Source organism: Megascapheus bottae, chromosome 1, assembly GCF_031878675.1.
Source record: "Megascapheus bottae isolate mThoBot1 chromosome 1, mThoBot2.hap1, whole genome shotgun sequence".
Classification (NCBI taxonomy): Eukaryota; Metazoa; Chordata; class Mammalia; order Rodentia; family Geomyidae; genus Megascapheus; species Megascapheus bottae.
Window position 1 is genome coordinate 36547040 of NC_143509.1, and position 16898 is coordinate 36563937.

Consider the following 16898-nt stretch of genomic DNA (forward strand, 5'->3'; position numbering starts at 1 on the left):
GACCCAGTATACAGCTCTCCTGTGTCTGCTGATCTAGCCTCAGACTCTTCACTCCTCTGTAGGCAAGCTCACTTATTTAGTCTCCCTATTTGGTTGGAGAAAGCATGCAACTCTGTGCATCTCTTTGTGCAGTGGGCCTTGCCAGGGCTTCCTGGATACTTTCTGGCTTTCCCACAGGAAAAGACCTCTTTGCAAAGAGGTCTAAGGAGGCTTTCTGGTGTAGTATGGGTTGTGCGTGAGGGAGGAACTCCTGGAAAATGCTGGACCCAGAGTCCTCTCTAGATGAGTAGATCAGACTCTTAAATGTAAAAAAATTATTATTCATTTATGTATGTATGCGTGCATGCATGTATGTATGCGTGTGTATATGTATGCATGGTGTCAGTACTGAGGCTTGACCTCCAGGCCTCATGTTTTTGTTTGCATTTTCATTCAAGGCTGGCAGTATTACTGCTTGAGCCATATGTCCACTTTTGGATTTTTTCCTGGTAAATTAGAGATAAGAGTCTCTCAGATTTGGTCTGTTTTGGCTGGCTTTGAACTGAGATTCACATAACTTTCTCTCCTGAGTAGCTAGGATTACAAGTGTGAGCCACCAGTGCCCAGATTTAAGATGCTATTTTGATGAATATTATGGGTTGTTTAATAATTTATAGATGTTACTGGTTTTTAAAAATTAGTTGTTTGTGTTTGTTTTTCTTTTTCATATTAAGTGAAGTAAGCCAGACCCAAAGAAACATAGGCTCTATGGTTTCCCTCATTTATAACAATTAGTATATATTTAGGATTCTCTTAACCGAGGATCAAAATGTACATATGTCCATATAGGTTAAGACTAAGTGAAATGAACTCCAGGATTTGGAGACAATCTTTGTAATTGTTGTTCTTAATTTACTATGTGAAGTTATTTCTATTTTCTTCTTTTCCCCTTAAGGTTTATCTCATCTTGTTACTGCATCTGACTTTGGTACTTGGTATACTGTATGTATGTTTATTTGTGTATTTGAAAATGGGAAAGTAAAGGAAAAACAAGATGAGTGGGAGAGGGTGGAGGGAAGGAAAGTGTGAGAAAAAGATGGGAAGGGGTAACAATGTTCAACAAGTAATGTACCCATTACCTGATGAATGTAACCGCAATCCTTCCGTATATCACCCCAACAATAAAGTAAAATTAAAAAAATAAAATGCAAAGACAAAAAAGTAAGATAAAATAAAGCTACTGCTACCTTAAAAACAAACAAACAAACAGAAAAACCCAAAACAGGTCCTTAACTGACTTTCCTTGTGAAAAGGTTAGGGGCTGTTATTCTGCAGTGGTTGTCATTTTTAGATTTTTAGATTCTTGGGTACATGGACCCTTCAGAAAAACCTTGAAAAACAAGGAATCTCAAACTCCTTAGAAATGACAGCTTTGTTTGACATCATAATTAGAAGTGGTTTCAAAGAATGTACTAGCCCATGTATTGTAAAATCGACCTTTTAGGGTAAATCTGTTATAACACACACCACACACACACACACACACACACACATATCTGGGCAGGGAGTTTGGTAGAGTGCTTGTCTAGCATGAACAAAGATGCCAGTTTGATTCCTTGGTATCACATACATAGAAAAAGCTGAAAGTGGTGCTGTGGCTCAAGTGGTAGAGCTCTATTCTTGAGAAAGCCCAAGAACAATGCTCTGAGTTCAAGCCCCAGAAATGGCAAAAAAAAAAAATGGTATAAAAATATATCTGAGGTGATCTGAATACCACAGCAATTGCATAGCAATCATCACTCAAAAAATTCATGAGTAAGTGCTTTATCACTGGCAACACCATTTTGTTTCCTCTTGGAATTTATGCAGCCCTGCTTATGCCTCATCTGCAAAATAAGAATACATTTTATTTAAAATGTAAGATATATAGTTCTAATTTTTTTTGTCAGTCATGGGACTTGAACTTGAGCTTTTCAGCTCAAGGCTACCACCCTACCCTTTGAGCCACAGTGCCACTTTCAGTTTTCTGGTGGTAAATTGGAGATGAGTCTCATGGACATTTTAGTGCCTGGGCTGGCTTTGAACTATGTTCCTCAAATGTAAGCCTCCTGAGTAGCTAGGATTATAGGCATGAGCCACCGTGCCTGGCTTTATAGTTCTATTTTTTTTTTTTTTTTGCCAGTCCTGGGGACTGAACTCAGGGCCTGAGCACTGTCCTTGGGCTTTCATCAAGGTTAGTGCCATACCACTTGAGCCACAGCCCCAGTTCTGGCTTTTTCTATATATGTGGTACTGAGGAACTGAATGTGGGCCTTCATGCATGCTAGGCAAGCACTCTACCACTAGGCCAAACTTCCAGCCCCTATAGTTCTAATTTTTATTGAATACATATACTTCAATGAGATGAATTGTCCATTTCCAAATTAGTGTTGTATCCAGGGATACCTATTTGACCTATTGCTTCACTGCTTCACTGAGACAGACCTGGAGTCAACTTGAATTTTTTGGTTCACACAGGCAGCTGAGAAAGCACATGTGTATGTCCTCTCTCTCTCTCTCTCTCTCTCTCTCTCTCTCTCTCTCTCTCTCTCTCTCTCTCTCTCTCTCTCTCTCTTTCTCTCTCTCTCTCTCATACACACGCACACACACGCACACACACACACGCACACACACAAATGTTATAGAAGCAGTGCATTTCATAGTAATACCATCCTCAGATTCTTCACACTGCTGAATCATTTGCCAAAGAATTTCTTGACTTACTAAAATATCAGTTACAGACAGTGGCTTATGCCTATAATCCTAGCTATTCAGGAGGCTGAGATTTGAGCATCACAGTTAAAAGCCAGCCTGGGCAAAAAAGTCTATGGGACTTGTATTCCAAGTAAGTACTTAAAAAAAAAAAAGCTAGAAGTAGAGCTCTGGTTCTAGTGTAGAATACTAGTCTTGAGCAAAAGAAGCTCAGGGACAGAGCCCAGGGCCAGGTTGTGAGTTCAAGCCACAGAACTAGACATTAAAAAAAAAAATCAGTTGTGATTAGGTTCTACTTTGTTCAGTCTTATAGTGAGTGGGCAAAGTGTAAGAAGTTACCTGATTAGCAAAAACAGTATTTCAAGTCTTTAGAGCTTTTAACTTGCTTACCACTCTTTCTTAGACTGAGTTTGTTCTTTGGCAGTGCTCGGGATGGCCAGGAGCTGGCCAGTTTGTTTCAGTAAGATTTGGAATAAATCTGAAGTCTGTATTTCTTCACTCCAGTAGGATATCGGGGATAAAGAGGCCACTCTGACCACAAACTCTTTCTCACATAGATAGTGCTCACAGAGGCCGAGGAAATTGGTTTCCTTAAAACTCTGTTTTTGGAGTGAGGCACCCGTGGCTCACATCTGTAATCATAATGATTCAGAAGGGTGAGATCTGAGGATCAACATTCGAAGTCTGCACAGGCAGGAAAGTCTATGATACTCTTCTCCAATTATGTACCAAAAAACAGAAGTGGAGCTGTGGCTCAAGTGGTAGAGCACTAGCCTTAGAGCAGAAAAACCTAGAGTTCAAGACCCCAGAACTGGCACATACAAAAAAGAACATCAAAGAAACAAAACCTGTTTTTTGTACCCCTTACAAGTCTTCTGCAACCACAGGAATATACCTGTACCCCCGCTTAAAGATGGCTGCCCTTGACAGCAAACCCAGGCTAGGCTTTGTGGTTGTGGCTGCTCACATTGTTGTTGGTTATGGGGCTTACCTTCAGGGCCTATGTGCTGTCTCTGAGCTTTTTTGCTCAAGGATAGCACTCTACCACTTTGAGCCACAACTCTGTTTCTGGTTTTCTGGTGGTTCCTTGAAGATGAGTCTCACTGTCTTTTTCACAGCAAAGGGGAAATATGTAGAGGTCAACTCAGCCAGCGGTGACAAAATCAGGTGTTCACGGTGTTTGAATGGAAGGCCATTTATATTTTGTAGCCCATTGTATGAGAGGTCACTGACAGAACTGCAGAAGAGGAACTATGAAGAAGAGGAGGGGTGGGGTGGGATGTGGGGTTTGTTGGGAATCTTGACTCCTTGCAAAGCTGGGAGCTACAGCAGTGTGACATGGTCTGCCTACAAGGCTCTCTAACTTGGCTCAAAATGTCTTGGATTCCCCCTTTTCACTGGGATTCCAGTGAGAGTCAAGTGGACATAAATGCACTCTCTTCCAGCTCTGCTTCAACTACTCAGCCACAGCCTGATTGGAAGAACAATTCCATGCATTTCTGGGGATTGTCAACTCCCCTGCCTGTTCTGATCTCAACAGCCATCCCCTCTTGGTTGTTGTTTTGAAGAAGGTAGCTCAGAATTTTTCAGGAGACAAGAACGTTCAAAGATTCTCCCCTCCCCCCCTGCAATGCTCTTTGTCTTGTCTTTAGTTTTGAAGATTTACAACAGTTTCAGATAGGAGCTCAAGCCACTTTTGAAAAAAAGCCACTTTTGGATTTTGGATGCTTTGTCTCATCTCATCAGCGAGAATGTGGAGGTCCCTGAAGAGTTAGCTACACTCTGGAAACATGGTTGGGTTTGGGTTCGTTTCATGAGGAGTTTTGTTTTTCTTGTGCCATTTCTAGGGCTTACACTGGGGGCCTGGGTAGTCTTCCTAAGCTTTTCTGCTCAAGGTTGGCACTTTACCCCTTGAGCTACACCTTTCACTTCTGGCTTTTGTTAGATTATTGGAAACTAGAATCTCATGGACATTTCTGCTCCAGCTGGCCTTGAACTGTAATCTTCAAACCACAGCTTCCTGAGTAGCTAGGATTACAGATGTGAGCTACCAGCTCTAGCTACTTGAAACCATTTTCAGATTTAGCCTTCTTCAAGTCAGTTGGGAAAGTTCTGATCAAGAATTATGTTGCTGCCCGCTGCAATGGCACGTCACTTCAGAGGCGGACTGGGAATGATCACAGACTCAAATCGCTGCAGCAGAGGTCTTTTATTTCTCTCTGCCTCTCTCCTTTCTCCTTCTCTCTTCTCCCTTCTCCGTCTTTTCTCCCTTCTCTCTCTTTTCTCCCTTCTCTCACCTTCCCCAGAAACCCCACACTATTTATATCCTTAAGCAGCCAATCACAGTAAAGGTCATCTACAAAGCAGCAAACAAACCTGGAAGAAATCTAGTGATCCACTCTATCCACAAGCACGGAAGAAACAAATCAACAAATGCAAAGAAACTTCCTGGTCAGCAAGTACTGACTCATTGGCGAGCTGCCGGGTGCCACCTTATAATCTTAATTCCTCAGGAGGCTGAAAGCAATGGTCTCCAACAGAATTATATTGGATTTTTCTAGGTATCCTTCACTTTTATAGCCCAGGGCTTAAATTGCCTCAGAATTAAGGGAGTGAAAGAGAATGTAAGGGAAATCTTTTAAAATCACACTTTAACTGAAAAATCTTTAGCATCCATCATCTCTCAAGCATTTTGCATATATTATATCATTAATCTTTGCAATGACCCTGTAAAATAAATACCTTATAGCTTGAATGTTTACATTCTTTCATTCATGGCTTGAAGTTGAAACTTACACAATAAAGACAAGGCCTTTGGGACAGAGTTAGTCACCAGAGCCAAATCCCTGTGAAAGGAGATCAGCACCCTTCTAAAAGATGTTGAAGCAGCCTTTTAGTCCTTTTTGCTACAAAGAGACATAGAGAGACACGTGTGAGGACACCAGATCTACTAGAACTTTCATCTTTGGCTTCCCAGGTTTTATTTTTATTTAGTTATTTATTTTTTGGTAACTCTGGCTAAGGGAGTACCATCACATCATTTTGCAGGGGAAGAGGCTTGGAAAACAAGAAAACTGGATTTTTAGTCTATCTTTTTTTTTTGCCCTGAGTTTTCCTGACTGACCATTGTGGTATTTATTAATCTTAAGTTCCTAATATATAGGGAAATCCATAAATTTGGATATAGGCAAATTTCATAAATTAGTGTTACAGAATTACATGCAAGTGACTTTCTAGAGGAACGTGGTAGTTTGGAAAAGAAGGAATCTGGACTGATTCAATTCGCACAATGGTTAAATGAAGTACAACTCTTAAGACATTAAACTAAGCTAGGCATGGTAGTTTGGCACTCCTGTAATCTCAGCCCTCGGAAGACTGAGGCAGGAGGATTATGAGTTCAAGTCAAGTCTAACCTGGGCTTCATAGTAAGATTTTTTTTTTTTTTTTGGTCAGTTGTGGGGTTTGAACTCTGGGCCTGGGTGCTGTCCCTGAGCTCTTCAGCTCAAGACTACCACCCTACCCCTGGAACCACAGCGCCACTTTTGCTTTTCTGGCGGTTAATTGGAGATACATGTTTCATGGACTTTAGTGCCAGGGCTGGCTTTGACTGACAATCCCTCATATCTAAGCCTCCTGCGTAGCTAGGATTACAGATGTGAGCCACCACGTCTGGCTTCATAGTAAGATTTTTGGGTTAAAAATCAAAATGAAATTGTTTAGACTGGCACTGGCAACAAAGCTAGGTAGATGATGACATTGAATTTTAAATCCAGGACTGGGAATGTGTGACAGAAGAGAAGCTTGGTGTTGGACATGCTGGGCTTGAGGAGCTATAGCCATAGCCAAGGGTGAGGCTCATTGGATCAGCATTCTGGACTGTGGTAGCTACCCCTACTGAAAAGAACACTCCATCAGTCTGATGGTGGTAGGAAACAATGGAGAAAGAGCTTGAAGACAAAGAATATTAGGATACATAGAGATGAAACAGGAAACAATGTTAAAATGCTTGCACTCTGGGAGAAAATAAAATGTGCAAGGTGTTAAAGGTCTCTCCCTTTCCCGTTTTACTGATTGGGAAGTGGAGCTCAGGCTCCTTCTCTGCCTTCCATGATCTGTCTAGTTCTTCAGAGCTGTGACATGATGCAGTACACACAGTTAGTTTTATATTTTTACCTCTTAACTCATCTCTGCACTCTGTAAGCCTTATGATGAGCTAGTGAAATTTTAATGCTTCCTTATGCAATCAAAATGTTACTTCTTAAAAAGATAGGCCATTTGGCACTATTTCTAACAGAAAGCAGAAAAACAAAAAGCATTCCTTGATTCAGCCAACCGAGGAATAAAGGATGAAAGGAAATAGTTGCTACCACATTTCAGACTTGTTTATTAATCTACCCAGATGCACAACAGTCAGATCAGTCAGTTGGGAAACCATGAGTACATCATATTAGTGAGCTGTGTAATGTTGGATCCAGACACACAATTTCAAATTTCTTATTTCCTCAGAGAAATTCAGAGATCAACTGTTTGTATATTCAGACTTGCAATATTACATACACAACTAAAAAATATACTGTGGAGATAGGATTGAGAAACAGAAGCTCACAAGAGCAGTAAGAAACACCTAGATATCCTCCCCCAAATTCTTTAGTTTGGTGTTTATTTGTCAAGTGCTCCTCCTCCACAAAAAGAAAGGAGTTAGCAGGCTGGTCATGAATATGATCCATGGTAGAAACTGTGTCCAAAAGACAGCCAGGGCCTTTCACTGAATCCATTTACTGACCTCTCATCCACACGTGCGCTTATATGTGGAAGAATGTTAGTATTTATCCATGTCTAGAAAATTCATGATTTTGGTGATAAAAGAAGTTACTTTTGTGGGCAGATGAGCTTGCTGGTAGAATACTACCCATAACAATAGGTCCCATAACAACTGATAGGATGAATTCATTCAGAATGATCTTTGTACATGTGCATGTGTGTGTATGTGCATGTGTGTATTGTACTAGGGTTTGAACTAAGAGCTTGGGTCCTGCTGCTTAGCCTTTTCATTTAAGGCTTGGGCGCTGCACCACTTGAGCCATAGCTCTACTTTCAGAGTTCTGGTGGTTAATTGGAGGTAAGAGTCTCAGGAAGTTTCCTGCCTGGGCTGATTTTTAACCATAATCAAAAGACCTCGCCTCCTGGTCACCTGACTAGCACCATCTCTAATGGATTCCACTGGTCACATTTCTAGATGAGACCTGTGGGAAATTGCCAAATGAAGACTATCAAATTAGGGTCTGTTTCAGCATGCAGTTTCTAAGTAACCATCAGTCAGTGTTTGGGGGGCAGCTGGTGAGTAGGCATGGTCAGCTCTATTTTAAAGTATCCTTGTCTCTTCCTCCTTGCTGTCTGTAATAACCAGGTCCATGCCTGGCAGTTACTGCAGCAGCTCCCATCTGGGCCCTCTACTTCCAGTCCCTCCTGTAAATGATATTTTCTTACACTATGTCAAGGGGATACATTGTTGTTGTTTTGTGGATCCTGGGGCTTGAATCTGGGGCTGGGTTCTGTCTCTGAGCAATTTTGCTGAAGGCTAACACCCTACCACTTTGAGCCATGGCACCACACTCAGATTTTCTGGTAATTAACTGGAGATAAGATTCTCATAGACTTTCCTGACAGGGCCAGCTTTGAAATGTGATCCTCAGATCTCAGTCTCCCAGATAGCTAGGATGACAGGCACAAGCCACCAGCACCTAGTTTTTTTTGTTTCTTTTCGGTTTTTTTTTTTTTTTTGGTTGTTGTTGTTGTTTGTTTTTTTATGGGTCATGGGGCTTGAATTTGGCCTGGGCACTGTCCCTGAGCTCTTCAGCCCAAGGCTACCACCCTACCCTTGAGTCAGGCCCCACTTCCCATTTTCTAGAGATTAATTGGAGATGAGAGTCTCAGGTCTTTTTGTCCCTGGGCTGGCCTCAGATCTCAGCTTCCTGTGTAGCTAGGCTTATAGGTGTGAGCCACTGCGCCTGGCTGCCAGGCTGTTTTTGATTTGTTTATTTTGAGGGCAGATATCTCAGGAAAGCAAAACCAATAACATAAGAAGGTATTTCAGTAGTAAAGGAAAGGTCTCTCATTATTAGAATAGGCTGGACTTTGACTTACAATCTTCCAGGCTCAGCCTCCTGAGTTGTGGGATTACATGTACCCACTCATGTGTTCTCATGCTTAGCCTAAGGAAGTGCTTTATAAATCTCTGTCCACTTCATTCCCCAGGTTATTTGCCACTATAAACATCTAAGTGCTCTAATATTATTTACTGAATGAAATAGGCATTGGTTCCTATTTGTTTTTACTTACCCTTTTCAATTAACGTAATGTAAATTAATTGTACAAATAGGTTTCACTACAATAATTCCATATGTGCTTATACTTAAGAAAAAAAATATTTTGAGACACAGTCTTGCTGCACAACCCTGGTTGGCTTGGAACTGGCAATCTTCCTGCTTCAGCCTGCCAAGTTTAAACTAAAGGTATCCAGAGCTGAAGCTTGGAGGGCAGTCCTCTTTAGGAGGCGCAGTAGGAAACCATATAAACTCAAAATCAACAATAGTTCCCTTTTATCCACAGGGTATATGTTCCAAAACTCCCCTTGGATACAACTAAGCCATTACTAAGCTGTGGCTACTGCTAAGCCTCTTATCTAGTGTGTTTCTCCCCCCATCCCCCATATGCCTTGCAGCTTTTTCTACCCATTATCAGAGCTGATCAATCTTTCACAGTTTATGCTGTGCTATCTTCCCTTGAATCACTACTCTTGAGTTTGGGGGCCATTTTTTATGTTCAGTAAAATATGAGTTATTCCACAAGAGCGTTGTATACCTCTTAACAGCGACCAGATACCAATTAAGTAACAGGCAGGTAGGCTGGGTGGATATGCTGGACAAGGGTGGGATGCTTTGAGATGTATAATATTCAGAACAGTGTTTAATTCATAGCTATAAATTGTTTATTTATTTTTACTTTATGTTTTTAGGCCACAGTTGGCTCTGAGTAACTGAAACTGAAAAGTAAAATCTTTAGACAAGGAGGAATTATCTATAGTCCTGGCCCAGATTAGTATAACAGTATCAGAGTAAATCTGTCCTATGGTCAAACAAGCATACCCTAATTATTGAGTTTATTTTGACTTTACATTTTGAGAGCCAAGCAATATCTACTCATATGGAATCCTCCCATCTTAATATTTTTCTGATATTAACCTTAAAATATTGAATAATATCTGCTTACACTTTACAAAATAATTAACCCGATTTGAATAGAACATCTTAGCTGATCTGTTTTGTTATGCTACCTTCTCTCAGTGTTTAATAGTAATTATTGTTTTTAGTTTCAGTCCTTCCCAGCTTGGATAAGTAATTAACATTAGTTTTGGTCTTGGGTAATTTAGAAGCTCACCCTAATCTAATTCCACTAGGGTTCAATGAGGAACACCTCTACTCTGCTGGTCTCTTTGTTGTTGAGGTTCACAGCCCTCACTGGCTAGCCCTGCCCCCTTTTGCCTATTGAAGTCTTTTCCATCCTTCAAAGCCCAGATCAATTCTTACCTCATCCATAAATCTCAGCTGTTCCAATATACTTTGGTATCTCTCTTCAAACGCTTCTCACTTGACTTCTGCAACACCCAATTTAGCACTTCATTATAAAGCTTATTGTTTGTTTTGGAGCCCACCCCCCTCTTTGCACCCAGAGCCAATCACTCTATCTCTTGCAAGGTTGGTTCTCGGTAAATGTTTATTGAACTGACTCATTCTATTCTCTAATTGCTTCAGATTCCTGCAACTTTCCTGCTCACTGGATTATAATACCTCATGCTTTTGTATTTTCCCATAATGTAAAACACAGAGTAAGCATTCAATACTAAATCATTATTGATTAATTCTGATCTTGGGCTATATCCCTGTTGTCTGGCAGCATTTTGTCTGCATTTGTGGGGAGGGACAAAGGTGGGTGATGCATGCTATTTTAGGTTAACTCTAGGTCATATAAAATATATATACTTTCCCTGCATTTTCTTTGTGAGTATAAATCTTTCTCCCCATTGTCTTCTTATATTCCCATGGATGTCACTGAATATGGCCTTAATAATTATTCATCTACAAATTTTATTGTAAAAAGGGGTGTAATTCAACATTTTAACTATTCATTTTTAAGGAAGTTTTTCTGTGAAATAGTCCTCACTTTAAGAAATATCACAAGCAATCAGTTACTATGATGACCCACAAAATGCAATTAAAAAAAACTTTAAAAATTCAATTTACAAATCTTAGTTTTCTATTAATAAAGCCAGTAACTTTCAACAATTATCTTTAAGGAGACATTGAGTAAATATGTGGTCATTTTTACATATGTTCCAAATAGTTTAAAACACTTAACATTTCATTTATTATTTAACTGTATTTGATCTTCTATTGATAGACATGTGTTTATGGTCAACTAATAAAACCATTCAATACCTGTTTTAAATTTATTAAAAAAAACAAACATAGGAACACTCAAAATCCCTTAACTCATTAAATGTTATATTAAAAAATACAAGTTTGAAGTTGGTTATTTGATCATGTATTTTGAGTTAGAATTCCAAGATTGAACTGTTAGATGGAAGCCAAATTCTCATATTAATACTGACAATAAAAAGTACATATTGTTGGGGGGAGAGTGGAAGAAAAACATGGGAAGGTATAACAATGTTCAAGAAGTAATGTACCTACTACCTGCTGAATGCAACTGTAACTCTGCTGTACATTATGCCAACAATAATTTTTTTTAAAAAAGTACATCTCTTTTCATACAAACATTACAGGTTTTATTTTATTACATACTTAAACTAAACTAAATAATATTATGAACTTTAAAAGTCCAAATTTCCAAGAATTAAAAGATCATTATACATTCATGGAGAAATGTATTCACTGATGAATTTTGGCATTGCTATCTCTGCTACTCAGTTTGGGCAACTCTAACAAATAGTTGTAGACTAGGTGGCTTAAACAAGAGAAATTTATTCCTCTTTATTTAGAGGCTGGAAGTCTGTGATCTGAGGGCCAGCATAGTAGGCTTCTTCTTCACAAAGGTCCTCCTGCTTAGAAACCGAAGTATTTTCATTGTTTTCTCACATAGTGGAAAGAGACCATCTCTCCAATGCCCACATTTATAAAGGCATGATATACCACATTCATGGTTCAATTATTTCTTGTACATAGGTCCCATCTCCAAAATGCCACCACATTAGCTATTGGGTTTCAACATGTGGCTTTGGAATGACACAGATTCCAGTTTCTACCACTTTCTCTGTGGTGCTAGGGAGTGATCCCCTCACTTAGCTGAAGACGCCTAGTGTGGTGAGATGTGAGCGTGGGTGAGGGCCAGTCCTAGTAAAGGGCTGCTGTCCTCTTGGTAGAGTTCCTGGGCAAAGAACAGAACTTCTATTTGGAATGATCCAGTGTCCACTAGACTCGACTAAAGGATTTCCTAGTTTTGTCTATCAGGGGTCTGTTACTTAACTCGTTTTTAGATATAAAATCTGCCATATCAAGTTGTACTAAACGAAGGCAAAGACTCATGCAGTAACTGCTCAAAGTTTTCATTACTTTGGCTCCTAAAATCTATAGTAAATTTCTTTCTCTGACTCTGTCTCTGTCTCTCTGTCTCTGTTTCTCTACCCCCCCCCCCATTTTTGTTTCTTGTGGTACTAGGCCTCATGCATTCTAGGTACCCTACCACCTAGCTAGAAGGTAAATCTTAACATTTTGAGTGTTAAATCCTATCATTGCATCGATTTCGAACAACTTTTGCATTAGAAAGAAATATACATTTATGTAATATATTTCTTATCCAGAACTCTTCCCTTCCCCCCACAATTTTTATGTAAATCCAAACATTATGTAGTTGTATTATGGACATGACTCTTGAGTTTGAGTACAATGTGTAAGTACATTCTAGTGCCAGATGTGAACCGGCACTGTGTTTATAGAATGAAATCCAGAAGTGGACACGACACAGACCATGATTCTTCTGTGCTGCAGGAGGGAAGCGAGAGATATCTGTGAAATAGAAGGTAGTTGCACCTCAAGCTGGCGTGACAATCAGAATTCAATACAAGGACGCAGCTGTGCCAGCTTTGAACTTCATCTACAGGTCAGAAAAGGGGCTTATTCCCTGCAGAGTAGTTTTCATAGCGGGGAGTTCATCTCCGCTTTGCTTAGAGGAGTAACTTCAATGCCAGGATGATGTATTGTAAGCCACTAATAAAAAATATTTGCAATGAATTGACTGCTGGATGGCTGGCAGGCTGCTGTAGGCAGGCCTCCTGTGCACGGAAAGCACAAGGCGGGGGAAGGGAATGTTGTTCGAGCTGCTGTTTGACATGGGGCTAGACTTCAGTGAACTGCAAAATTCATTAGGAGAGCAAGTAAAGTCAGTCGTCCAGGAATTTGTTGCTATTTCTGGTCATGGGACTTGAACTCAGGGCCCGAGCACTGTTCCTGAAGTCTTTTGCTCAAGGCTAGCAGTCACCACAACTGCAAGGTTTATAGACTTGAGTTGTCTTGCTGGAGTTTTTGCAATGTCCTTCAAATGAAACCTGTGGACAGAGACTACCCTGGTTTAGAAGAAGGTCTCCAACATAGCTGGAGACCTCTCTTACTCTTACTCTCTTATCTCTTACTGAGCAGTAATGTTTTAAGTAGCAATACACACACACACACACACACACACACACACACACACACACACAAAACACAGTCTTGCCTATAGGCATAGAAATAAGTTTATTCTATGGGGTATTAGGAGATGAGGAGTCATAGGAGCTGCATGGTAGTATAAGTGAGGAAGATACATGAAAACGTACTTCTCAGGAGAAGAGGATTTCAGGAGCTGCTAAGTGATGAATACCACCTTTATCAGAAGCCCTGGAGTTGAGCCTGAGCAGGTTGTTGGAAAGAATTGAATGAAAGGAGGTGTGGCTTATCTTTAAGTAGTTGTACAAAGGAGTTGCCTTTTAACAAAGCAATTTATGAACACAATCTATCTTGATCAATGTCATCTCTCATTATTCTCATTCATCCCTTGCTTTACTTTTACTTTTGTTGGATTTACATTGGATTCTTGACTGCACTTTCCCTCTCTTCTCATCTTCTTTTGTCTTCACTGTTTCTTCTTGGCCCCATTCCACCCTTTTCGTGTACTTGTTTCCTGATGTATTATTTTGCTTTGCCTTTCTAAGGAACATGTTTTTGTTAAGAAAGATTCATCTTTAATGTAGAAGGAATTTTAAAAGACTTGCTTTTAAAATTTTATTAAACATCAAAACAATACTTTTTTAAAATTTGGTGCTAGTCCTGGGTGTTGAACTTGGGGCCTGGGCACTGTCCCTCAGGTTTTTTTGTTTTTGTTTTTTTTTTCCTTAAGTCTAGTGCTCAAGTACTTGAGCCACAAGTCCACATCTGGTCTTTTAGTGACTAATTAGATAAGAGTCTCATGGACCTTCTTGTCCAAGCTGGCTTTGAGTCATAATCCTCAGACCTCAGCCTCCTGAGAAGTTATGAGCCATTGGTGACTGGAAGAAAAAAAATATTTTTGAGCACTAGTTGCTTACAAGATATTGGAAAATGGTATGCATTTTCTTTTGTGCGTGTGTGTGTGTGTGTGTGTGTGTGTGTGTGTGTGTTAGGACTGGGGCTTGAACTCAGGACCTGGGTGCTGTTCCTTAGTGTATTTTTGCTCAAGGCTAGTGCTTTACCGTTTGAGCCATGCTTCCACTTCTGGTTTTTTGCTGGTTTATTGGAGATAAATATCTCATGGACTTTCTTGCCTGGTCTGGATTTGAACTGTGATCCTTAGTTCTCACCTTTCTGAGTGGTTACAGGTGCCTGGCACTTCCGTTTGTTTTTGTGTAGCCCTAAAGATAAAAACCCAGAATCCTGTTCAAGTGAGGAAAGTACTGTACTGTTGACATTTGTGGTTATTTTTCTGAATGTGTGTATATGGGAAAGAAGAGTTAGACTATATATCTGCACACTTGGCCTTTTTTTCTTTTTTCTTTTTTGCAAAGAGGCATATGTGGTCAAAGACTGAGCCAGCCCTGAAAGAAAAAAAAAACACATCTTCAAATTCCTTTTCCATTACTATTTTTACTCATACAGACTAAAATTAAGTCCTGTGACCCAGGAGCCATATCAGTCCCTAGAGCTTTTCATGCTATGGCAATTACGGAAATGATTTCTTTCCCATTATGCAGCCCAAAAGCTCATGAGCTCATGAGGTAGGCAGTAAGAGAAAACAATCTTTAATTTGTTCTAGAAGGATGCCGTGGGAATAAAAATATTCTTCTTTCCCTTGAGGTTTAAATATATGGACACAACCAAAAAAAAAAAAAGAAAAGAAAAAAAGAAAACGCAGGAGCAATCCTACATGCCAAACAAGCCTACACTTCACCACCTAATTAAATCATCTTAATCTAATGAATATAAGCAACAGAATAAATTGGCATAGCAATGAGTCAGGAGTGATTTCAATTCAAACAACTGCAGAGCTGGCTTGGCTGTGCTGGGACATGTAGAGTCTTTCCGCTTATTTTTAAGTGACGCCCAGTTTGCACTTTAGCCACACTTGAGTCAGCTTGAGAAGGCGGCTCTGTTTGGCAGTTTCCCAGAGGAGATTGGACTCCTTTATACACCTTCACCTTTTGCCGGGTGAGAGCTGGGTTTCAGCAGCCTGAGAATGCTGGTGAGCATAGCTCAGGTTTAGTATGCACCCCTGCTCCCCAGGCCTGTGGGGGTTTCCCTAACTGAACTGGAGTTTGGTGGTGACATTATTTAAAAAAGGGTAAATCCCAGGGGCCTTGATCTTGGTAGTGGTAGATAGAAAAACGTTCATGCTGTTATTGTATGTGGCTTTGATATAAGATCAAAGGTGTTTTCTTTCTCAGGATGGTGAGGGTTATTTTGGAAACATTTTGAGAACCAGTTTTCATTCTTTATGATCTTGAGTTTTCCCTTTAAAATTAGCTGCTTTGACTTGCCTCAGTGTAGGGAAAAAAAAGTCTAGAAGGAGCAGGACAGATGAGGAGGAGAGGAAAAAGGAGTGGGAGGAAGAGGAGGAGGAAAAGAAACAACTAAAAAAAATCAACAAAAGGGAGGCTCATACTTTTTTTTTTTCCCCTATGTTAGTACTGGGTCTTATACTCAGAGAACTGCATTCTTGCTTGGCTTTTTCACTCAAGACTGTTTCTCTACCACTGAGATCATAGCTCTACTGGCTTTTAGTGGTTAATTGGTGAAAAGAACATCATGAACATTTCTGTCCTAGCTAGCTTGTAAGCACAATCCTCAGATCTCTGCCTCCTAAGTAGATAGGATTATAGGCATGAATCCTTGGTCCCTGGCTCAGGCTAGTACATTTTGCAAGAAGGAAAAACAAACAAACAGCAACAGCAGAAAAAATCTACAGTAATGTTTGGAATTATTCTGACATACATTTGGCTGACAACTAGGTTCTGCTTCTCTGTGCTTGCGTGACCAGGGGAAAGTTCCATTTCCTCATCCGTGAAGTAGGAATAATAGATTCCATGAGATGACAGTTTGTGAAAAACTGGTTTTAGGGAAGACTGATTTCCTTAGCCAAGATGTGCATAATCTTTTTACGGAAGGACATACCTTACTTTCTAGATGCTTCTTTGGCAGGGGATTCCCATCTGGTCTCCGGGTCAGGAAAGTCCCTTCTTTCTATGTGGGTTGCAGGGTGTGGGAAGACCTCTCTTCTAAGTATGGTGGCATCGAGGTCAAGAGGCATCTCTTCTGACCCTTCTCATCCTGGTGGAAAAACCAGCCATGTGACTTCAGTTTGTCCTTAGTTTCATGTCTGTGTGTAGTGTGTGTCTCATTATAGACTGCATAGCCTGGGCCAGTGTACCCCATAAACCTTTCAAATTCAGTAATGGCAACACAGTATTACCTGTCTTTTTCTTATGAGCCAGGATTTATAATTTCTCCCTTTCAGTTTAAATTACTGGTGTCACAGCAATCCTGTTTCTAGCTCCAGAAGGTAAGTTTCCCTTCTATGGAGCCTGGTACCTACGAACAAGAAGCAAGGATATGAGTGCAAGTGTGATGGAAGTGTGTTCAGGACTT